This window comes from Hyperolius riggenbachi, chromosome 6 (assembly GCF_040937935.1).
Source record: "Hyperolius riggenbachi isolate aHypRig1 chromosome 6, aHypRig1.pri, whole genome shotgun sequence".
NCBI classification, from domain to species: Eukaryota; Metazoa; Chordata; class Amphibia; order Anura; family Hyperoliidae; genus Hyperolius; species Hyperolius riggenbachi.
In genome coordinates, this window is record NC_090651.1 from 141,009,407 (window position 1) to 141,034,513 (window position 25,107).

Here is a 25,107-nt window from a genome sequence, read left to right on the forward strand (position 1 = left end):
CCAGCGTTTCCTGAGGCAGGTTGCCTGATGTTGGTATCATCACGCTGATCGTTTTCATCTTCAGAATCCCCCACTTGCATCATGCCAGCGGTTTCCATCTTCAACATTGATTTCTTCAGTAAACACAGCAGTGGTATTGTAATGCTGACTGTAGAGTTGTCACTGCTCAGTCACGCAACGTGGATTGCTCAAAATTTTGGAGGACTTGGCAGAGATCCAACATGGTGGCCCAATCAGATCCACAGAAGCTTGGTAGCTACTAGCTGCTGGAATGCGCCTCGGCACTGCGCAAAAGCGTGCTAGCATGTGCAGCGTAGAATTCCAGCGCGTAGGCAGGGACATCACCCAGCGAGCGATGGTGCGCTAGATTGAAGCGCTCCTGCATCTCTTGGTGAGTCCTTCAGAAGCGGTACTGGACTTTTAACAATGTTTTTTATTTTTCCTTCAACAGAAGATCTGCCACGTTGGAGTGAGGAGGACGCCGCCGACCCCGACACCAAGCTGAACCCCGGCGAACTCCAAGCAGAGGATCTTCAGGAACCCTCAAGGCTTTGAGCAAGCTGAGGAGGATCAGCAGTCCCGACGAGACCTCTCCTCATATGCGACTGAGTGCAGTGGAGCTCCCCAGAACAACCTCTCAGTTGTCACTTTGTCACTGGTCACTTTGTCACTTTGTCATTTTGTCACTTTGTCAGTTGTCACTTTGTCACTGGTCACTTTGTCACTTGTCACTTTGTCATTTTGTCACTTGTCACTTTGTCACTTGTCACTTCTCACTTTGTCACTTGTCACTTTGTCATTTTGTCACTTGTCACTTTGTCACTTGTCACTTCTCACTTTGTCACTTGTCACTTTGTCATTTTGTCACTTGTCACTTTGTCACTTGTCACTTCTCACTTTGTCACTTGTCACTTTGTCATTTTGTCACTTGTCACTTGTCACTTTGTCATTTTGTCACTTTGTCACTTGGTCACTTGTCCAGATGATCTCGGTACACCTCCTGAGATTCAAATTCCTGCACACATTGCTCTGGGATTTGGGTGTGATGAATGATGCATCTAACTGGCCACCGGAGGCAATTAAGGCCTTCAAAACATTGAAAGCAGCTTTCTGTTCCACCCCCATTTTGCGTCATGTTGAGTTGTTGACGTCATGTTCATCCTCGGCCTCGCCTTGCATTTCAGTGCGAGGTGCATTTTCCACAGAAAAAGGTTGTGAATCCGGGCACAACATTTGTGGCTGTTCCATTGACCTTTCACAGGTAGAAGATTGTGGGGGTGGGAATAGCTCCTCCGAATAGCCCATTGTGTCCTGAAAACTACTCATTGCATTGCTTTGCGCACACATTTTTTTGTCCTCATGCAAGGCCTGAGTTGCACCTGAAAGCGTGGCCTTCTCCTCCTGCGCCTCCTCCTGTTCCATCACGTCTGCTGCTGCTGGGTTAGCGTTGACGCCCGGTCCCTGTTTATTGAACCTCTTATCTTTATTACATTTATGACTGCATGGCGGTAAAAAGCATGCTATCCGCACGCTTCTTGTCCTCATGCAAGGCCTGGGTTGTTGTGTCTCAAAAAGCATGGCCTTCTCCTCCTGCGCCTGCTCCTGTTCCATCACGTGTGCTGCTGCTGCTGGGTTACCGTTACCGGTCCCTTTTCCTGGAACCTCTTCTCTGTATTACATTTATGACTGCATGGCGACAAAAAGCATGTTACCTGTGCAAAGAAACATGACATTTTCCACATTTAAAAGACAGTTTTTCCTTTGAAACTTTACAATCAATTTTCTCAAAAACTATAAGCTCTTTTTCAAATATTTTTTTTCCTCTTGTACCCACTCCCAAGGTGCACATACCCTGCTAATTTGGGGTATGTAGCATGTAAGGAAGCTTTACAAAGCACGAAAGTTCGGGTCCCCATTGACTTCCATTATGTTCGAAGTTCGGGTCGAACACCCGAACATCGCGGCCATGTTCGGCCTGTTCGGCCCGAACCCGAACATCTAGATGTTCGCCCAACACTAAACACACGTGCCCGCACACTCCTATTTTGGATCTGCTCACCGGATTTCAACCACCTCAGAGACCAGGTGGATCTAGCGTTTTAGTATAAATTCCACAAAGCACTTGTCTCACTTCTTCATCTTTTCTTTAATGTATAAAAATTCCTCAATAAAAACACATAAAAGCAACAATAGTGTAATCCTATTTAAAACCATCAGCCACAAATGCCCGCGCGCTGTTGCGCACTCACGTGATAGTTTCTTGGTTAATTGCACATCAATAAATCCCAACAGCAAGGTCTGCCCGGCACCTGGATGGGTAGAAGAGCGGCGTCCCAACTCCCCGTTCCCGCACGGTTTTCCGGCTGCTGTTGCGGCGCTTGATACTCCCTCTCGGTCGGCTACAATCTGGTGACGTCAGACGCGCTGGACGAGGCTCCGCCCTACGCGTTTCGACCAATCGGTCTCATCAGGGGCTGACGTCATCAGCGCGTCAACCTCCCTTTATCATGCTAGGCCACGCCCACAGAATGTGATTGGATGTTTGCCCACAGATATGGGCTCCAGGAAAATGGCCACTGCTATACTGCGGTGAATAGTGCTCCGTCGCTGTCATATTTAGGCAGACATTGCTGTTTTACATAACCCATCCGGTACATTTGCAAAATACAGCATTACATACCAATTAGTTAAGCCACCATATATAAATATATAATTCAGATAAAAATGCTTAGTGTTATTTCCTGACTATACTTCATTCTATAAAATTAGGTTATTGCTTCCATCTCCATCTTGTGGTCAAATGGGTCTAGTCGTTATGAATAAACAACAATATAAGAGTGAAATGACCAGAATTCTCAGTGATGAAACAACATATAAAGTCCTAAGAAAGAACCCCACTGCTGAGTTTAAGAACTCTTTGAAGGTCAAATTATTGGAAGGAGAGAAGGAAGGAATATTATCCACAGATGAGCTAAAATATTTACTATCAAGCGCCGCAACAGCAGCCGGAAAACCATGCGGGAACTGGGAGTTGGGACGCCGCTCTTCTACCCATCCAGGTGCCGGGCAGACCTTGCTGTTGGGATTTATTGATGTGCAATTAACCAAGAAACTATCACGTGAGTGCGCAACAGCGCGCGGGCATTTGTGGCTGATGTTTTAAATAGGATTACACTATTGTTGCTTTTATGTGTTTTTATTGAGGAATTTTTATACATTAAAGAAAAGATGAAGAAGTGAGACAAGTGCTTTGTGGAATTTATACTAAAACGCTAGATCCACCTGGTCTCTGAGGTGGTTGAAATCCGGTGAGCAGATCCAAAATAGGAGTGTGCGGGCACGTGTGTTACACTTTGATCACTGTGGCACGGGTGGTGTGTGAATATATCATGCAGAATCACGCTATGTGCAAATTTATGTTGTTGTAGGAAGTGGAGAGCGCAGTCCAGCAATTGCATTACATTTATCTTCTGGAAAGGTGTGACAGCGATCCCACTGGGAACTTGTGGACATTGTATGGACAGTTAATTTTCGATATTATTTTTCCTATTTCATTCAGTTGTTCTAATCCAGTATATTTACAGGTGTGATTATATGACCTATTGTGAATAGACAGCGCAGCCTAGTTGTTTAAATATAAGGCTAATTAATCAGGAAACAGCTGCTTCCTGTCAATTCACGGTGGGGGGGGGGGAAATAATCCGCTTTGTTTACATTTTTACAACGCTGCTAACAGTAGCAGCGTTGTACTAGATCAGCGATCCCCGGCCAATCAGCGGTCGGGGATCGCTGTCACATGACAGGCAGGAGCCTGTTAGAGGCTGCACAGGACAGATCCGTACCTGTGCAGCCTCCGATCTCCGGGACAGGGAGGGAGAAGAGGGAGAGGGGGAATCCTGCGGTGGAGGGGGCTTTGAGGTGCCCCCCCCGCCACCCACACGCATGCAGGAGCAATCAGACCCCCCAGCACATCAGACCCCCCAGCACAGTGGGGAAAAAAGGGGGCGATCTGGTCGCTCTGCCTGGTATTTGATCTGTGCTGGGGACTGTAGAGCCCACCCAGCACAGATCTTAGTAATCAGCGCTGGTCCTTAAGGGGGGGTAAAGGCTGAGTCCTGAAGTGGTTAAAGAGAACCAAAACCACAAGAGTTTTTATAAATAGTTAAAAGAAACCATGATAGCATGCTCTATTTGGTAAACAGGACACCACTTTGCAGAGCCTATGCTGTTCATCTGCAGCCACACTCAATTGCCAGTAGCACAGTAGCACAGCTCAGTTAGCTCATGTGCCCCAGTAGTTCTTTTTCCACTAAAATGTACATTTTCTTGAATTACTAATACAAAATAAACATTAGATTTCTAATGAATGTTAGCCTTGTACAGTACTGTAGCAATCAACTTAAAGGAATACTGTAGGGGGTCGGGGAAAAATGAGTTGAACTTACCCGGGGCTTCTAATGGTCCCCCGCAGACATCCTGTGCCCGAGCAGCCACTCACCGATGCTCCGGCCCCGCCTCCAGTTCACTTCTGGAATTTCAGACTTTAGAGTCTGAAAACCACTGCACCTGCGTTGCCATGTCCTCAATCCCACTGATGTCACCAGGAGCGTACTGCGCAGACACAGACCATACTGGGCCTGTAGCAGTATGCTCCTGATGACATCAGCGGGATTGAAGACATGGCAACGCAGGCGCAGTGGTTTTCAGACTTTAAAGTCTGAAATTCCAGAAGTGAACCGGAGGCGGGGCCGGAGCATCAGTGAGTGGCTGCGCGGGCACAGGATGTCTGCGGGGGACCATTAGAAGCCCCGGGTAAGTTTAACTCATTTTCCCCTGACCCCCCTACAGTGTCCCTTTAAAGGTTCTGGGCCCTATGCAATTACCAAACTCGCCAGCGCTAAGTGCTGGCGAGTTCTTAAATTAGGCGTCAGCAAGGTGGCCTAATGCAATTGCATTTAACACCCCCCAGGGCGGAAAAGAACTTGCTTGGGCGATATAATCGCACAGCAAGTTCCTTTCCCCCTATGCAATTGCATTTTGCACCCCCCGGGAAGCGATGCTTCCCGGCAAACATAGGTGCTAACTTTTCACCTGCTCTGAGCAGGCGAAAAGACCTATCGCTGCTGTCAGCGGGCTGATTTTGTCATCTGGGAGCCTCCTTTACTAAGGAAACCCCAGATGCCAGTGATTTAAATAGGTAAAGGAGTCAGCTTTGACTCCTTACCTATTTAAAATGTAACAAAAAACATACCTCCATCGTTCCCGTCTCGCCGCATGTCCCACGCCGCTCCTCCGCTCATCTCTGCGACTGTGAGTATTCTTGGAGCCGGCAAAACATCTTTGAGTATCCCGCCGGGGCTCCCCATTCGACCACTAGGTGGCCCAATGAGAATCATCCTGATTCTCATTGGTCCAATTAGAATCAGGATGATTCTCATTGGGCCACCTACTGGAGGAATGGGGAGCCCCGGCGGGAGACTCAAAGATGCTTTGCCGGCTCCAAGAATACTCACAGTCACAGAGATGAGCGGAGGAGCGGCGTGGGACATGCGGCGAGCCGGAACGATGGAGGTATGTATCTTCTGAAGGTCCCGCGGTAGCGACGAGCGGCAGAAGGCAACGGGCGGCGGGTATGAGCCGTGCAACGATGCGCTGGCTCTTGCGACGATGCGCGCGCATCTTCCCGGGAGCGAGGCAGCAGTGTTGTGGTGCTGAAGGACAGCTCCACGGCACAAATGCCTCGCTCCACATCGCTGGCCACACAGGAGCATCGCTCGGCGAATACCTAGTATTCGCCTGAGTTATGCTCCTTTACGCATGGACATCGCTCAGGTGAAACTGGCAATTGAATTTGCCGGTAAATCCTGAGCGATGTGAGGAGATAAGAAGCTTGCATGTTTTCAGCTTCTTATCTCCTCGAATTGCATATGGCCCCCTGTATTAACAATCATGATTTACGATATGTCAGAGGAGATTTGAATTCAGTGTTCTCTGATTCCATTTTAGCCTAATTCTGTGGCTGCATCTAGGATTTTGTCTTGACTTCTGGATAGTGTAGTTTCAGGATTATGTCTCCCGGCCAGTTGGCATTCTCAGGTTTGCCAAGTGCACGATTTATGTCTGAGTTTTTCATTTGGGACATCTAGTAGTAAAACCTTACAGATCATCACTGTAAAGCTAGACAGGTATTTAATTGATTCAGAAACTGCTCTAAGCCTTAGGTTATCTTGCCTGGCATGGTTCCCCAGTCCTGGACTCTGTACTATTGAATTGTTTGTCCTATTTCACTATCTTATTGCAAACTGCAATCATCATTCACTGCATCAAGCATTCTACCTAGCCTTTTTTCTTGGAAGGTAATGACTTCTCTTATGGCTTCCATTTGTCGGCTTCCTTACAGAAGCCCTCATTTCATTTCTAAGTGGGGATTTAATATCTTTAGCATATCTGCTGCTCCTTGCTTCTTGCTTCTTTCCCCTTCTACTACTGGTTCCTACTTTATGAGTGCTGCCCACTATATTGGAATGCATCTTTGTCATGCAGCTCTGTGAAAAGAAGTGAATTGTGAGACTACTGTTTTCCCATCATACCACCTACTTCAAATACCACTTAGGTCTTCCTGTGCCTTATCTACTGCTTGCCTTCAGGTTTCAGTCAAAATCAGGGGTTTTATCAGCCGCAGAGCTCAGCTAGCTAGCATCCATGTCAATCAATGCTACACATGGAACATCATAGTAGAGTGTATATGGTAATCAGCATTGACAGTAACATATAATACATTAACCACACAATGAAAAAAATCTGCCACTAAATATAACTGGAATACAACTCATTGAGATTTCAGAACCTCTGTTGATGGATATCTTTTGGATGTCATCTATGTAGTATCTCACTCAACTTTGGTACCTTCAGCAGTGTGCAGTCATTACCACAGGATACATACTGTATGCTTTCTGGATGTTGGAACTGTCTGAAGATATGTGTTGGGTCATTGGAAATGAGATTTCATAGCTTCTGTTAGCTAATATCTATTTGATATTGCTTGCGTACCATCCTATTGGACACCTTTAACAGTGTGCAGTTATCACCAGACAACAATGATGTCTTCCAAAGAAGGAGGAAATGGTGGGACTATCTGAGGGACATGTTGGGATATAATGTTATGGTTGTTGACAGCTCACCAAACAGCATCTTTCCATAATTGTAGCCATCTTACTTGTGGATTTATCTTGACTGAAAGTCCCGAAAAGTCCTTTAGTACACGATGACTTCATGCTCTGAGTTACCTTGTTTTCCATATGTACAGGTTTGTAGTATATGATGCATTTTGATAAATACCTCTAATAACGATTTTTTTATTAAAAGGGTTCGGGGGGGGGGGGGATGTTGAAAATAAAAATGTACACTTACCTGGGGCTTCTACCGCCCCCCTGCAGCTGTCATGTCTCGCGCCATCCGCCATCCTCCTATGATCCCCAGTTCCCCGCCGCCAGTCCCGGTCTGATATTCGTCTAACAAGATGAATAGTGCTCGCTCCCGCACGTGTCATCGGGAGTGCCTGCGCAGTATGAAATTTTCTTGTACTGCACCTGATGACGTGCGCGGGACCGAGCATGAGCGCGGTCATGGCCGCGCAGCTGCAGTTGGATCAGATGCCGGATTAGACCAGGATCCATGGCAGGGAACGGCGGATCGTTGGAGGACAGCTTGAGACATTACAGCTGTAGGGGGCTGGTAGAAGCCCCAGGTAAGTGTCCATTTTAATTTTCAACAACCCACTCCACACACACACACAGAACCCCTTTAAAGTACAAGCTCAATTTTTACATGTATTTATTTTATTTTGTATTTATTATCAAAGGTCTTTATGGTTACAGTGCAGGTGCATTTTTTATTGTTTATTGTTTATAATTTGATATAGTTCTAGTATAGTATTTAGTATTTAATTTCTAACATCTAGTATTTAATTTATTTTTTAACTATAGCAAACTTTTTAAGTTCCCTTAATTAATGTTTGTGTTATACAGATAATTCTGTTTGACATTCACATTATCCTTCTTCTGAGTTTTATAAAGAAATAAAATATTGGAATAACTTTCTCAAAGGAGCATCATGTTTAATCCTTCCAATTCGCTTTCAGAAATATTCCATAGCACTGTAAAACAAATTTAACATCTTCATTTTATTCTTTTGTCTTTCATTAATAATGTGTTTTATTTTCTCTGCTGTACTTACAGTACTCTTCAGATTTCTTGTGTCACATAAATGTGTTTTACTTGCATTGTTTTTAAATGTTTGTGGAACGGTACGAATGTTGCTAAGGTAATTTCAATAAAAAATGTGGAGAGTCTGAGCTCAGGTCCTTCAACCTTTTAAAGCTTGATCTACTTCAGGACGAAGAACATATGGATGCTCAACTTACTCTTCACGGGCCATGCCGCACATCAGATGTTCTAAGGGTTTGTTTTACTTAGACCGTACTGTTTCATAACGTATTAAGGAACTGAAGAATAGCTCAAGTACTGTACACAACAAAAATAGAACAAGAGTGAAATGAAAGTAGTCACAAACCTATAGAAGCATCGGATCGGTCTTGGTTTTTTTCAAATCACAACATAAACACTTATCTAGGGATGAAAGAAACTGTCAGTTTTCAATTGACACCTGTGAAAAAAGAGGGAGCAGAATGGTCTGTTCATCAGTCTCACCTGGCTGATAAAAATACAACCACACACAACATTCAGTCCTACAAATGGATGAAAATGATTAATGGAACAATTGCCTTATTAACTCTTTGGAAGACACCTCACATCAACACAAAACAGGCTAAAAAATGAAATTTAAAAAAGAGAAGGTACACAAAAACCAATAAATCAGCATACAGAAATGAGACTTTGCAATGAGAAAAAAATAAAAAATCAAAATGTATTAACGTTTCTAAAATGGTGGACACATTGAATATAAAATCCAGATTAACCACTTTCCGACCGCGTCACGCCGATGGGCACGGCCACTGTGGCAGCCCCAGGACCGCCTAACGCCAATTGGCGTAAAGTCCTGGAGCTCTGTTTTGCAGGAGATCGCGCGCAGGCTGCGCGCGCATCTCCTGCTTGGGGGGCGGAGCTCCGCCCCACCTTTAGTCTCAGAGCGGCTATTGCCACTCGGGAGACTGTTAGACGGCGTGATCTATTTACTCTGTGCAGCGCTGCGATCAGCAGCAGCGCTGCACTGGAGACAGCCGAGTGACATGGCTGTCCCCCTGGGGGACAAGAGAGTGATCGGCTCTCATAGGCAGAAGCCTATGACAGCCGATCGCAGTAATTGGCTGGCTGTGGGGAGGGAGGGAAGGAGGGTAGGGATTTAAAGAAACAGTGTTTTAAAAAAAAACACGAACAATAATATTTATTAAAAAAAAAAAAAACATGAGGGGAGCCATCAGACCCCACCAACAGAGAGCTCTGTTGGTGGGGGGAAAAGGGGGGGGGGGGTCACTTGTGTGCTGTGTTGTGCGGCCCTGCAGCTTGGCCTTAAAGCTGCAGTGGCCAATTTCACTAAAAATGGCCTGGTCACTAGGGGGGTTTAGCCCTGCAGTCCTCAGGAGGTTAAAGGACTGATGATGATCTTGGCAAGATATCTGTGAAGACCATAAAAATTATTGTATGTATTTTGTCTGCTCATCCTTACACATCTTAGCTATGTGTGCATTTCATGTAGTCAGCAAAGTGTACGTTTACCCTGGTGCTATGCTTCATTAATGGCTCTTTCACAGTGCGATGTTAAAGTCGCACGTTACAACAACATGTAACACACAATAACTTACAGCAATGAAAAATCAATGGGCTGTTCACTGTGCAGACGTTGCGTTGGTGTCTAATGCTGCACGTTAAATGAAAGTGCTGCATGCTATGCGTTATACACCTTAGACTGTTTGAACATGCTCAGTAATGTTTTCTTTTTCTTTTTTTTAACTCCTGCGCCATTTTCGTTCTATCACTGTGTCAGATCAAGTGATATTCATCACATCACATCAACAATGCTGATTTATAATTTATTTGCCTCTTTGTCATATATAAACAGCATATTGGCTTAGTGGATAAGCCCTCCAGCTCTAGAGTTCTATGGTCAAAACTCAGGTAAGACACAATCTGAGTGGAATTTGCATGTTCACTTTTTTTTTCCCGCATGATTTTTTTCCCCACTGCCCAAATATATACGGGTAAATGAATTGGTTTCATCCAAACATTGACCTTAGATAGCAATAGGAATGTAAGATAATGAGTTACCAAGGAAAGGGATAGAGTATAAGGGCACAATGAGTTCTTCCACTATTAACAACATGTTGGAAAGTGATCTGTAGCCCCATTTGGTTGAAATTTGGTTAATGTTTCACTTTCTGTAATTATTCTCTAACATCAAGAAGTGGACTGGAGTCCGACATCCCTGCAATAGAAGAAATGCAAAAAAATCCCCAATAAAAAGGGTCACATAGCTAAGAGATGAAAGCAATCCACATTATGTAACCGTAACCTCAAACTAGCACCCAAACCAACTGCAAGAAATCGATACTTGCCAATTAAAAGCTGTTCAGCAACCACTTTGTCCATAATCACTTTTGTGCACAAGAGATGGGTGGGAGTGTACCACAGCAGAATGTCATTTTAATGAGTTTTACATTGATTTTTTTCAAAATTTACAGGGTTTTTCTGAAATTTGTTTTTCATTTGTTCCCACTATTCCCCCTAATATTCAGCTGAAATTTGAAAAATGTAAATACAGTGAAAAAGTTCATTTATGTCAGTAATTCAACTTAAAAGGTGAAACTAAGATATGAACTAGCCTGATTACATGCAAAGCGAGATATTTCAAGCCTTTACTTGTTAGAATTTTGATGATTATGGCTTACAGCTTATGAAAACCCAAATATCAAAATCTCAGAATTTAGAATATTGTGAAAAGGTTCAAGCTAGGTGCACACTTAGCAGAAACCCTAGCTTTGCAGAAAACGCTGCGCTTTTGCCGCTAATGGAAGTCTATGGGCCATAGGAAAAAATGCACATCAAAAACGCATATGTGTTTTCAATGCGTGCGTTTTCAAAAACACTGGTTTTGTTGTATAATCCGCAAAAAATGCATACAAAACGCACATAATGAAAGTCAATGGAAACGCAATGGTATGCATTTTTCATGCGTTTTTCTATGCGTTTTTGTTAAAAAAATTGTTTTCTGACGTATTTCCACTTCCTGTTGTCTTCCTAGTGATTTGCATAAAACGCAATTGTAAAACGCATGAAAAACGCATACAAAAGCATATGCGTTTTGTGTATGCAAACCGCAAATGCATTAAAGTGAACACAAAATGCTTGAAAAATGCATCTGCGGTAAAAAACGCTAACGCAGACGCACCAAAAATGCAGTAAAAACGCAGCAAATCATACAAAAAACACACACAACATAAAATAAAACATGACATAAAATGCAGACTTTCATGTTATGTTATGTGTGCACCTACCCTCAAACATTTAGGCTGAAATTGCCAGACTCTAATCAGCTAATTAATGCAAAAAAAACTGCAAATGGTTCCTGAGCCTTTAAAGTGAATGGGAACCGCATTTTAAAAAAATGAGATAGATACTTACCCAAGGAGCGGGAAGGTTCTGGGATCTATAGAGCCTTCCCGCTCCTCTCCTGGTCCCGTCGTTCCGGTGCTGGTTCGCCCGGTAGCAGTATTTGACTAAATTAGTCAAATACTGCTTTACCTGGCCGAAGGAGGCTTCAGAAGTCTTCAGGGAGCCAGAGTGCTCCTGAAGAAGGGCGGCCCTGTACTGCACCTGCGCAAGCACACTCTCTTGCACGCTCACTGTGTGCAGTATGGAGCAGCATGTCTTCGGGAGGACACGGCTCCCGAAGACTTCCAAATACCCTTCTGGCGGGGGATTGAAATGGGGGGAAGGGGGGGGCAGCACAGGATAGAGAGCACAGAGAGAGGAGACAGAAGGCTCTATATGACCCAGAGCCTTCCCTCTCCTTAGGTAAGTATTTGCTTCATTTTTTATTTTAAATGCAGTTCCCATTCACTTTAAATGGTCTCTCAGTCTGGTTGAGAATTACTGACATAAATGAACTTTTGCATGATATTCTATTTTTTTAAGTTTTACATGTACCTAGCAAATTGGGTGATGATAGCGTGTATAGGGGCTTTGCTATTAACCTATTTTAGTTCCTGGACGTAGAAACTACGTCCAGGAACCATGCGCGCTCCCGCACGCTCCCGCGCGCTCCTGCGCACTCCCGTGGCCGATCGCGCGTGTGCACGCACGCTCCCGGCCCGCGGTTCATTAGCCAGGCAATCAGTGAATCGGGCTATGGTGCCCGATCACTGATTCCTCTCCCCCGCTGAAAAAGCGACAGCTTCTCTCGGAAGCTTAGCTTTTTCTGGCTGTTGCCTCCCCATGCGTCTCTCTAAGCGTATGTTACGCTTAGAGTGACGTCATGTAAACAAATTCATGGCCGCCATCTTGTGGCCAAAAAGTAAAACTACAACTAAAAGTAAAAAAAATAAAACTAAACACACATTTACATTATAAAACTATTGTTTACATCCCACCCTCCCAAAAATACCCAAATAAAATGTTTAGTATAAAAAAAACAAAAACATTACAATAAAATAAAACAAAACATGTAAATATTTACCTAAGGGTCTAAACTTTTTAAATATCAATGTAAAGATGAAATATTTCTATATTTTTTAGTGATAGATGGAAAACGGAAAAAAATGCACCTTTATTTCCAAATAAAATATTGTCGCCATACATTGTGATAGGGACATAATGTAATATTAATTTTAATTTTAACGGTGTAATAACCGGGACATATGGGCAAATACAATACGTGAGTTTTAATTATGGAGGCATGTATTATTTTAAAACTATAATGGCTGAAAACTGAGAAATAATGAAATGTTTCCGTTTTTTTCTAATTCTTCCTGTTAAAATGCATTTACAGTAAAGTGGCTCTTAGCAAAATGTACCCCGCAAAGAAAGCCTAATTGGTGGCGGAAAAAACAAGATATAGATCAGTTCATTGTGATAAGTAGTGATAAAGTTATAGGCTAATCAATGGGAGGTGAACATTGCTCAAGTGAAAACGACGGAATGCGAATGGGTTAAACACTAACGTTGGCGATATTGACTTCAATGTGAATTACATTTCTTTTTCTTTTGAATTTGTTTAAATTCCAGTTTGTGCTTGCATTTTTTCCCCAATTCATGAGAAAAATGATTTAGGAATGCCGTGTTTGACTGCACTTTGTCATAATGTATTATGGAATATATAAGAATAGCTCAAGTAATGTACACAATAAAATGGAACAAGAGTGAAAATAAAGTAGTCACAAAACGATAGTAGGATTGGATCAAACATTTTGTGCACAAGAGATGGGCAGGGGCTTGTTACAAATACTATGCTGGCATAGCCATCTGTAGAACAACATGTATGCTTTCAGAACTTAACAAGTCAATGTTGAGCTTAGTTTGGTTTTGAAAGTACATATCACAAAATATTGAAAAATCGGCAGTCAACAAACAATTTGCAATTCATGTTTTTGACCAACTGATTATGCAAAAAGAACCATCACCTCTATATTACTGTACAGACTAGAAACATCAGGCCAGCTTCACGCTGCTAACCGGCGGTTGCGGTGCAATTGGTGGATTGCAACACCCAAAAAACCTTCGGAGGCAGTGTGCGGTAATCTCCATTATGGCTACATTGCGATTCTTCCATTTATACCATTCAATCCATCCAATTAGCTTCAAAAGCACATTGCGATACTAAAAGAATGCAATGTCATTAAACATTTCCCTGCTTTAATCATTGTGCGTTTTTGACCTGCAACTGCTTTACTAATGAAATGCAGCATTAGAAGGGTCACAGCATTATCGATAATCTGATCTCCCAGTTTTATTGAATCCCTATGCCTCGATCTTACTCTATGAATAATCATCATTTATGAGATGCTGTTGAGCTGTGTAAAATTAACTAATAATGAATTAAGCATTTGTATATTTTTCATTAACATTTCTTGCTGACTGCATGATTAGCTTGCGACATACAGCAGCCTGTAACACTTTAAGCAACTTAATGACATCAAATAAATATTTATTTAAGTCCAATCCTTCTTCATCAGTGCTCAAGAAACAGCTTCCTAACATATGCAGTGTAATTTGGCAGGTATCATAAAAGTTTTATAGTCACTGCACGTTTTGGGAAACTTTTCAGTTACTGTGCTTGATGCTGAATTTTTAGATAAGGGAAGGAGTAAAATATGCTTTAAAATTGCATTTTATTGAGATAAAAGTGAAAAGTAGGATTCATGCGGTGAAAAAAAACGTTTTTGTATATGACGAGTTGGAAATTGTTATGGGATGTTAGTCTGTTTGTTTCTTGAATTGGACAATGAGTGAAACTAAATTCTCAAGAAAAAGGAATTAAAAACTTGAAGCTGTACTACAAAAACAAACTACAAAAACACACATTAGTGCTAATGCTAACACACCTAGTAATGCCATGCACTGCTCAATGCTCCCCAATACTATAATATGGAGGGGTGCATAGTACCGTGGGATGCCAAAGTTTGGGGAACCTTGTTAATCGTCGTGATTTTCCTCTATAAATCATTAGTTGTTACGATAAAAAATTACAGTTAAGTTTATCATATAGGAGACACACATAGTGATATTTGAGAAGTGAAATTAAGGTTATTGGATTTACAGAAAGTGGGCAATAATTGTTTAAATAAAAGGCAGGTGCATAAATGTGGGCACTGTTGTCATTTTATTGATTCCAAAAGTCTCTAGAACTAATTATTGGAACTCAAATAATTGGCTTGGTAAGCTCAATGACCCCTGACCTAAATATACAGGTGAATCCAATTATGAAAAAGAGTATTTAAGGGAGTCAATTGTAAGTTTCCTTCCTCTTTTAATTTTCTCTGAAGATTAGCAACATGGGGGTTTCAAAACAACTCTTAAATGAACTGAAGACAAAGATTGTTTACCATCATGGTTTAGGGAAAGGATACAGAAAGCGGTCTCAGAGATTTGAGCTGTCTCTTTCCACAGTAAGGAATATATTGAGGAAATGGAAGACCACAGGCTCAGTTCAAGTTAAGGCTCAAAGTGGCAGACCAAGAAAAATCTTGGATAGACTGAAGCTACGAATGGTGAGAATAGTCAGAGTCAACCCACAGACCAGCACCAAAGACTCACAACGTCATCTTGCTGCAAATGGAGTCACTGTGCATTGTTCAACCATTCGGCACACTTTACACAAGGAGATGCTGTATGCGAGAGTGATGCAGAGGAAGCCCACAGCACAAACAGAGCAGCTTGAGGTATGCAAAAGCACATTTGGACAAGCCAGCTTTATTTTGGAATAAGGTGCTGTGGACTGATGAGTTATTTGGACATAACAAGGGGCGTGCATGGAGGAAAAAGAACACAGCATTCCAAGAAAAACACCTGTTACCTACAGTAAAATATGGTGGTGGTTCCATCATGCTGTGGGGCTGTGTGGCCAGTGCAGGGACTGGGAATCTTGTCAAAGTTGAGGGACGCATACTGTAGATTCCACTCAGTATCAGCAGATTCTGGAGATCTATGTGCAGGAATCAGTGACAAAGCTGAAGCTGCTCCGGGCTGGATCTTTCAACAAGATTTAATTTTTTGTCACAAGTTAGCGGAAATTGATTTTTTTTCACAAAGTGTCATTTTCCACTAACTTGTGACAAAAAAAATAAAAACTTCTATGAACTCAACATACTACTAACGGAATACCTTGGGGTGTCTTCTTTCTAAAATGGGGTCACTTGTGGGGTTCCTACACTGCCATGGCATTTAGGGGCCCTAAACCGTGAGGAGTAGTCTGGAAAGCAAATGCCTCAAAATGACCTGTGAAAAGGACGTTGGGCCCCTTAGCGCACCTAGACTGCAAAAAAGTGTCACACATGTGGTATCGCCGTACTTAGGAGAAGTAGTATAAATTGTTTTAGGGTGTATTTTTACACATACCCATGCTAGATGGGAGAAATATCTCTGTAAATGGACAATTGTGTGTAAAAAAATCAAGAAATTGTCATTTACAGAGATATTTCTCCCACCCAGCATGGGTATATGTAAAAATATACCACAAAACACATTATACTACTTCTCCTGAGTACGGCGATACCACATGTGTGACACTTTTTTGCAGCCTAGGTGCACTAAGGGGCCCAACGTCCTATTCACCGGTCATTTTGAGGCATTTGGTTTCTAGACTACTCACAGTTTAGGGCCCCTAAAATGCCAGGGCAGTATAGGAACCCCACAAGTGACCCCATTTTAGAAAGAAGACACCCCAAGGTATTCCGTTGGGTGTATGGTGAGTTCATAGAAGGTTTTATTTTTTTGTCACAAGTTAGTGGAAAATGACACTTTGTGAAAAAAACAATAAAAATCAATTTCCGCTAACTTTTGACAAAAAATAAAATCTTCTATGAACTCGTCATACACCTAACGGAATACCTTGGGGTGTCTTTTTTTCTAAAATGAAGTCACTTGTGGGGTTCCTATACTGCCCTGGAATTTTAGGGGCCCAAAACCGTGAGGAGTAGTCTGGAAACCAAATGCCTCAAAATGACTGTTCAGGGGTATAAGCATTTGCAAATTTTGATGACAGGTGGTCTATGAGGGGGCGAATTTTGTGGAACTGGTCATAAGCAGGGTGGCCTCTTAGACGACAGGTTGTATTGGGCCTGATCTGATGGATAGAAGTGCTAGGGGGGGTGACAGGAGGTGATTGATGGGTGTCTCAGGGGGTGATTAGAGGGGAAAATAGATGCAATCAATGCACTGGGTAGGTGATCGGAAGGGGGTCTGAGGGGGATCTGAGGGTTTGGCCGAGTGATCTGGAGCCCACAAATTAGGGCCTGATCTGATGGGTAGGTGTGCTAGGGGGTGACAAGTGGTGACAGGAGGTGATTGATGGGTGTCTCAAGGTGTGATTAGAGAAGGGAATAGATGCAAGCAATGCACTGGCGAGGTGATCGGGGCTGGGGTTTGAGGGCGTTCTGAAGGTGTGGGCGGGTGATTGGGTGCCCTAGGGGCAGATAGGGGTCTGATCTGATGGGTAGCAGTGACAGGTGGTGACAGGGGGTGATTGATGGGTGATTGACAGGTGATTGACAAGTGATCAGGGGGTTATTACAGGGAAGAACAGATGTAAATAATGCACTGGCGAATTGATAAGGGGGAGGTCTAAGGGGAATCTGAGCATGTGGGCGGTTGATTGGTTGCCCACAAGGGGCAGATTAGGGTCTAATCTGATGGGTAACAGTGACAGGTGGTGATATGGGGTGATTGATGGGTGATTGATGGGTATTTAGTGGGTGTTTAGAGGAGAGAACAGATGTAAACAATGCACTTGGGAGGTGATCTGACATCGGGTCTGCGGGCGATCTTATGGTGTGGGTGGCTGATCAGATTGCCCGCAAGGGGCAGGTTAGGGGCTGATTGATGGGTGGCAGTGACAGGGGGTGATTGATGGGTGAGTGACAGGTGATTGACAGGTGATTGACAGGTGATCAGTGGGTTATTACAGGGGGGATAGATGCATACAGTACACAAGGGGGGGGGGTCTGGGGGGGGGGTCTGGGGAGAATCTGAGGGGTGGGGGGGGTGATCAGGAGTGATCAGGAGCCCCCAGAGGGCAGTTAGGACCTAAACAAAAAAAGATAGCATTGACAGATAGTGACAGGGAGTGATTGATGGGTGATTAGGGGAGTGATTGGGTGTAAACAGGGGTCTGAGGGGTGGGCAGGGGGGGTCCGAGGGGTGCTGTGGGCGATCAGAGGGAAGGGGGGGGCAGGATCAGTGTGTTTGGTGCAGACTAGGGTGGCTGCAGCCTGCCCTGGTGGTCCCTCGGACACTGGGACCACCAGGGCATGAGGCAGCCGGTATACGTTACAAAGTGTATTATACACTTTGTATGCGGCGATCATCGGGTTAACAACCCGCCGGCGCTTCCGAACGGCCGGCGGGTTGTCGTCGCGGGTGGGTAGAGCCAGGTGGTGGGGGAAGCACGCGTCACTAGTGACGCAATCGCTCCCCGGGTGTGCCGAAAGGACGCAACGCCGATGGGCGTATTGCGGTCCTTTCGGCGTCCACTTTGCCGCCGCCCATCGGCTGTTGGCGGTCGGCAAGTGGTTAAAGTGGACCCAAATTCAAAATACAAGATTTCAGAAATAAAATCTATTTTCTAAATTATAATAATAAATAGCAGCCTTTTTACAGCTGCATGATGACAAATATAAAATATTTTACATTTATTGGAGGAACCCCTCCCTTCCTTTCATATTGCCGGGACAGAATCCGGCAGACTGGTGGAGTAGTAGGTGTCCGGCAAAGGAGGAAATGCTAATGGCTGCCACCTGTATAACACTAGTTATGAAAAGAGAAGGGTGAAAAGCATGCACTGAAATGCTCATAGGCTTGAAGGAGTGTTTATTTATCTTTGTATGTGTCAGAGTGGTGCAACTAAATATTTTGAATTAAAAAAAAGGTTTGGTTTGGGTCCACTTTAACTTAGGAGTTGAAACTAAATTAATTCATCTGTTTGCTGTATCACAAATCATTTGGAAAACATATACTGCTGTGTTTCGATATACTTGATTGTAAGACTGCCAAGACTTGTACACCTGCTTTGACGTTTTTAAGATTGTACTACTTACCAGATATATTCATATTCAGAAGGATATGATTATAAATGAAGTCCCCCACAATTTTTACCTAAAAAACAAACAAAAAAACCCAGTAAAAATGCCTGGTGGAATGACTGTGTTTTACCCCTCATGCACATGCACAGGTAGTATTCCTTTGTAAAATATCTACCCTAAGGCCTCCTTCACACCTGATAACGCAAACGCAAGTGTTCTGTGTTTTTGTGCACTGTTCTTTTTTTCCCTCCCGATGCTCCACTGTGCGCTGCGTTTTTGGTAAAATTGTTCTTCTAAGCACTTTCCAGAGCGGTTTTGTCATTCACTCCCTGATGTCATTCACTACACCGCCGTGTGGGCAGCACGGTGGTGTAGTGGTTAGCTCTCTCGCCTTGCAGCGCTGGGTCCCTGGTTCCAATCCCAACCAGGGCACCAGGGCCGGGACGAGGCAGAGGCTGGGCAGGCTGCAGCCTCTGAGCGCTTCCTCTAGAGGGCGCATTCCTCTGCACTCGTTCCCCGTCCATCTGTCCCATTCCTTTGGGCTCTCCCCATCTGCTCTGCAATACAGTATCTATCACCAAACTAACCTCTCCACTCTAGTCCACTCGGTTTCCTCCTCCTCCTCCTATCTGGCATGGAGCTGGCCCTTCTGCCTGGAGCTGTAACAGCTCCGCTGTCATCAGAGAGATGACAGGCTCGGCTGTGGCATAGTGTTGCTAGGCAACAGCAGGAAGCCGACTTCTCCTGTAATGGAACTGGTGTGGCTTCCTGCAGAGTTGCCTATGGACAAAACTTATTGCACGTGTCATGTGAGATGATGCTGGACTGAACGGGGGGGGGGAAGGACCCCCTGCTAGCCTTCTGAAGCCAGACCCTGCCCACAGATGACTGGACAGCACAAAGGGAAGACAGAGACCAGCTGTTGTCACACATTGATGCATGGAAAGAAGCAGGTATGGTGGGGGGAAGGGGGCTTTGAAAGGGACAGACAATTAAGGAGAGAGAATCACACACAGACACACTATGTGACTAGATGTCTTCTCAATACAGCAGTGCCCTCATTCTAACTCTCCCTTATGTGAAGTGAGTGTAGACTGAGAGTACTGCAGTATTGAGAACACATCTAGTCATATGTATGAGTTTGTAATTACCAGCTTTCGGGGGGGGGGGGGGGGGGCGCACTTTGGAATCTCTGCCTCTGGTGCTGAGAAGCCTTGTCCCGGCCCTGCAGGGCACTATCTGCAAATAGTTTGTATGTTCTCTCCGTGTCTGTGTGGGTTTCCTCCAGGCACTCCGGTTTCCTCCCACATTCCAAAAACATACAGATAAGTTAATTGGCTCCCCCTAAAAAAAATTGGCCCTAGGCTACAGTACTTACACTACATAATATAGACATATGGCAATGGTAGGGATTAGATTGTGAGCTCCTTTGAGGGACAGTTAGTGACAAGATAATATATATATATATACACTGTACAGCGCAGCGTAATATGTCAGCGCTAAATAAATACTAAAATAATAATAATAATAATAATAATGCAAGTCAGGAAGAGAACTCCAAAGAGTTCCACCTGGAAAAGAATAAACACAATGGGCCTGATTCACAAAGCGGTGCTAACAGTTAGCACACTGGTGAAAAGCCCTTTATCACGCCTAAACTCAGTTTAGGCATGATAAGTTTAGGTATGATAAATTTAGGTGTGATAAGTTTAAGCATGATAAGTTTAGGTGTGATAAGTTTAGGCTTGATAAGTTTAAGCACCAACTGGGTTAGCACCGCAGTGCACAGCTGATCAAAAGTTTTGCGCTAGCAAAGTCTGGTGCACTTCGCATAGAGTTTAATGGCGCTGCTTTGCGTGCAGGACTTTGCGCGCGATCTAAACTTATCTAAACTTAGCATGCCTAAACTTAGCATGCCTAAACTTATCACACCTAAACTTATCACGCCTAAACTGGCTTTTCACCAGCGCGGTGCAATGGTTATCACGCCTAAAGTCTCTAACTGGGTTAGCACCACTTTGTGAATCAAGCCAAATGTATTTATTCTAAAAAAACGCAAATGCAATCGCTGCATAAAGCGTTTTTTGTGAGCGTTTAGCGCTCTTCCTATACCTTCCATTATAGCAAAAACACCCCAAAAATGGTAAAGACACCGCTTTGCTGAACGCACAGCGCATGAACCGCACTGATATGAACCTTCTCATAGAAATTAATTGCACAAGCATTTTGTGGGTGATTTTAAAAATCATCTGCGCTTGAAAAAAGGCCAAAAACGCCCTAGTGTAAACAAGTCCTAAGACCTTCCATAAACTTATTTTAAAAATCAGCATTTTTTATATGAATCAATACATCATTTATTTATTTATAAACATATTTTAGTTTAGTAATACCAAGTACTAGATGAGTGGGTTCATTTGGAATCTTTATCAATACAAATGGCTGTGTACATGATCAGTAAGTGAAAAGTAGCTTTAATGCTTACTTTTGCATGGAAACAAAACCATATCAAACTACTACATTCATATTTTTGCAGGATTCACTAATAAGCAGTTGTTCTGTAATCTTCAATATTTCATCTGTATGCTGTCATTTTCTTGAACCTAACTATGTATTTGAAGTCAAAAACAGGCAAAGTGAAAAATATCTATTTTTTTATAGCATGGCTCTATTGGATTTCAAAATAAACAGTACAATAAATTATACTTCAACACCTAAAAAAGGTATAACTAAATAAAAGGGTGGTGGTGTTAGGTTCCTAAAAAGATTTAAATTCCCTTCTATCCTCCTTCTCTGTGAATGTAGCTGTCACCATCCGCAGCTAACTGCACTTCAAAAGATCCGCCTGTGTAGCGCCCACCTGGCCAGAATGCATGCCATGAGCTGTAGTCCATACATCTCCCCAGCGGGAGATGTACACAAATCTACATACTATAGCTCATGGCAGGGCTGGATTCACAACTCAGGAGCCTGTAGGCACAGGTGTTCTGGTGCCCTAAACTCTGCCCCTCAACACAGTTCCCATCCCCAAGCTTTGGCCATGATAGAATAAGGGCGGGGCTAACTATTGTAACAGTGTAACTTAAAGGCAGTGGGTCCAAATCCCTGCCCAAAACACAGTTAGGCAAAGTGATCCTAAAGGTTATTAGACAATGCTCCCCCCCCCCCCTCCATCCCAAGGAGAGAAAAAAAACATAGATGTTTAAACAGTCCCCCCCCCCCCCCCACACACACACTTCCCAAAAAGAAAAGAAAAAAACAAAAACAACAACACACACACACAAGAAGGCAGAGCTTCCCCAAGATGTGGTGGAATGGGAGATTTGCATCATGGATGTTCAGATGAGAAATCTGCAGAAACTGCGTGATGCAATCATGCCAAAATGGGCTAATATCTCTGAGGAATACAAAGAAGAATTAAGGAGTTCAGAAAGCCAAAAGGGGTCAAACTCAGACGTAACTAACAAAGTGGCCAGCGAAATATATACATTTTCCTCTAATTGTGTTGTGTTCATGTATTAGTATACCATTTAGTAATCATGAACCCCCAAAATGGTAAGTGCTGCAACAATAACCGCAAATTACCAAATGCAGCCACTATGACCATCAAATAACAAATGCAGCAAACATTACCTAAGCCATGTGAAATGCAGACTAAATTTACCCCCAACACATGAAATGCAGCATATGTTATCCCTACCACATGCTATGCACCAAACGTTACCTCAAATACATGAAATGCAGCAAACATTACTCTGTTCCGACACATAAAAAAATTGCAAACGCTACCTCTGATGCGTGTATTGCAGACTAAAGTTATCCTCAACAACTGCTATGCAGTAAATGTTACATACCAATACATGAAATGCAGCAAACTTTACCTCCCACACATGGGCAATGCACGTACATTACCCCACATACATGAATTGCAGTAAATGTTACCTCAGACTGTGGTCTGGTGGCACAGCGCAGGGCAAGGTTCTGACTTTATTCCTCCCTTCTTCTCCATGGGCCCCCCTCCTGTGTCCCCCTGTTGCAGAGCACAAGGGTGCAGCTTGAGTATATTCTCACCTGCTCTCGAGCAATATCTCAGTCCATCTTTGTCAACAGTTGGCTACACACCACTTCCTGTTCTCCTGCATGCTGTATGATTTAATGGGACATGCAGAGAGCAGCAGACAGAGAGCAGCCAGCTAGTGACAAAGATAGACAGAGACATCGCTTGGGAACATGTGAGAACATACTTAATGTGCACCACTACACTCTGCAAAAAGAAGACAAAGGACAGGAGGGGGGCATATGGGGAGGGGGAATGATGAAAGCCCCCCTCCCCAGGTCCTCCTTACCGCATCACCCCACCACCACTACACTTCTGCCTGGTTGTCACCCCTACCATTATGACACCCAATGGACCTGGTCCATTGCTTCCTCCTTCCCCTTCCCCCCATCTTTAAGCAATTCAGTAGAAAAGCACCCATTTCACTGTGAGAGTCAGGAGAGGGCTGGACAGGGAAGTTATGAATTGACAGCTGCAAACAAGAGTTAGTAAGCAAAAGCAGCTGTGGCAGGGTGGAGTCTCTCGCTGCTCTGGCACTTGACTCCTCCAGTGAAACAAGGCTAGCACTGAGCCGCTGCACTGCACAGTGGAATGGGTGCAGGGAAAGGGCACTGACAGTGGGCAGCAGCAATAGATCAGTGGCTCTAACACACTCAGAGTTCCAGTGGTTTGGGATCTCTAGCCATGTGTTCAGCTTCCTCTCTATGACTACAGCTGCATCTCATCTGATCCACCAGTTTGTACTTTCAGGTAACTTGAGATGCTGGTGTATCCATGGATATGGGATGCACTGGACTGATCCCATTGCTGGACGGGGTGAGTGATGTGGCACCCATGATCCATTAAGTGCGTCTCTACAAAGGGTGAGTGACAATTGAGGAATGATGTGGGAGAATTAATTCATCATGTCTCTACAGTGGGAGGGACGGCAGGCTAGCAAGGATGAGGGGGGACAATCCAGGAGGGGAGCAACCTTTCTCATGTAAGACCCCTGTAGGTACCAGCCCTATGGTAAATCCGGCACTGGCTCCCAGTATGCATTGCAAAAAGCATCTCCCAGCAAGCATTGTGGCTGGAGAGCACACTACACAGTCGGATCCTTTGAGGTGTGGCCAGCTGCAGACAATGATGGCTATCTCCACAGGGATAGGGGCTACAGGGCAGCTTCCTGTAGGTAAGCAATGACGCGCCTCCTAATCTCCAGTCCCCCAACTGCATACTGCGTTTCGAACCACCTTTATGTGGAGGTTCATTGTAAAAGAAAAATGTTTACTGGTGCTCAGTGCCCTTTAAAGGGAAGGTTCAAGCAAAATAAAAAAATGAGTTTCACTTACCTGGGGCTTCTACCAGCCCCATGCAGCCATCCTGTGCCCTCGTAGTCACTCACTGCTGCTCCAGTCCCCCGCTGGCAGCTTTCCGACCTCGGAGGTCGGTGGGCCGCATTGCGTACATTTTTACGCATTCCCACTAGTGCAGGAACATTAACACATACATTTTTACGTGTTAGTGGTTCAATGCGTCAATTTTTACGCATTAAACCACTAACGCGTAAAAATGTATGTGTTAATGTTCCTGCACTAGTGGAAGTGCATAAAAACATACGCAATGTGGCCCGCCGACCTCCGAGGTCGGAAAGCTGCCAGTGGGGGACTGGAGCAGCAGTGAGTGACTACGAGGGCACAGGATGGCTGCATGGGACTGGTAGAAGCCCCAGGTAAGTGAAACTCATTTTTTTATTTTGCTTGGACCTTCCCTTTAACTCATGGTTAATCCCTCCTTATTTAAATGACCTCATGATTTATCTCTCTTTATCTGTTTATCTCCTGCATTATCTCTCCTTATTTGTTTATCTTAAGCATTAGCTCTCCTTAAAGGTACGTACACAAGCACTACCGCCGGCAACGACGGGTCCGCCAGACCCTCCCGCTGGGCGGACGTTCAGCCAACAGTAGTGCGTGTGTATGCGCTGTCGGCGGATTGATAAGGCTGTTTCTGAACGAACCATCTGTTTTTAAACTATCTTTCTGTTCCTTCTTGTAGGGCCTTCTTTTCCAGAATGTTTGCAGTACTGCAAATAAAAAGCTATAAAGCCAATCATAGTGCAGTACATCCACTTTATTACACCACCTTAATATTTCACCACCATGAGCGCCCATGCTTGGGTAAGGCTAATTTCACACCAGGACGTTGCGTTAGAGGGGGCGTTAAGGTCGCATAACGTCCCCCTAACTCAACGCCTGGTGGTGCTGGATCTGGACGTCAGAGTGAGCCGCGTTGTGCAGCTCACTCTGGCGTCAGTGATGCC

The 25,107-nt window shown here is 44.0% G+C and overlaps 1 long non-coding RNA gene across 1 annotated transcript; it reads right to left on the reverse strand.

Moving 5' to 3' along the window:
* Nucleotides 1-10,034: 10,034 nt before the first annotated feature.
* On the reverse strand, nt 10,035-19,419 carry LOC137522565 (uncharacterized). The gene is made up of 3 exons (XR_011022334.1): nt 19,336-19,419; nt 18,764-18,821; nt 10,035-10,440 (listed from the first exon to the last, which is right to left on the reverse strand). It is a non-coding gene; the product is annotated as an uncharacterized lncRNA (long non-coding RNA).
* Between the last annotated feature and the right edge of the window lie 5,688 nt (nt 19,420-25,107).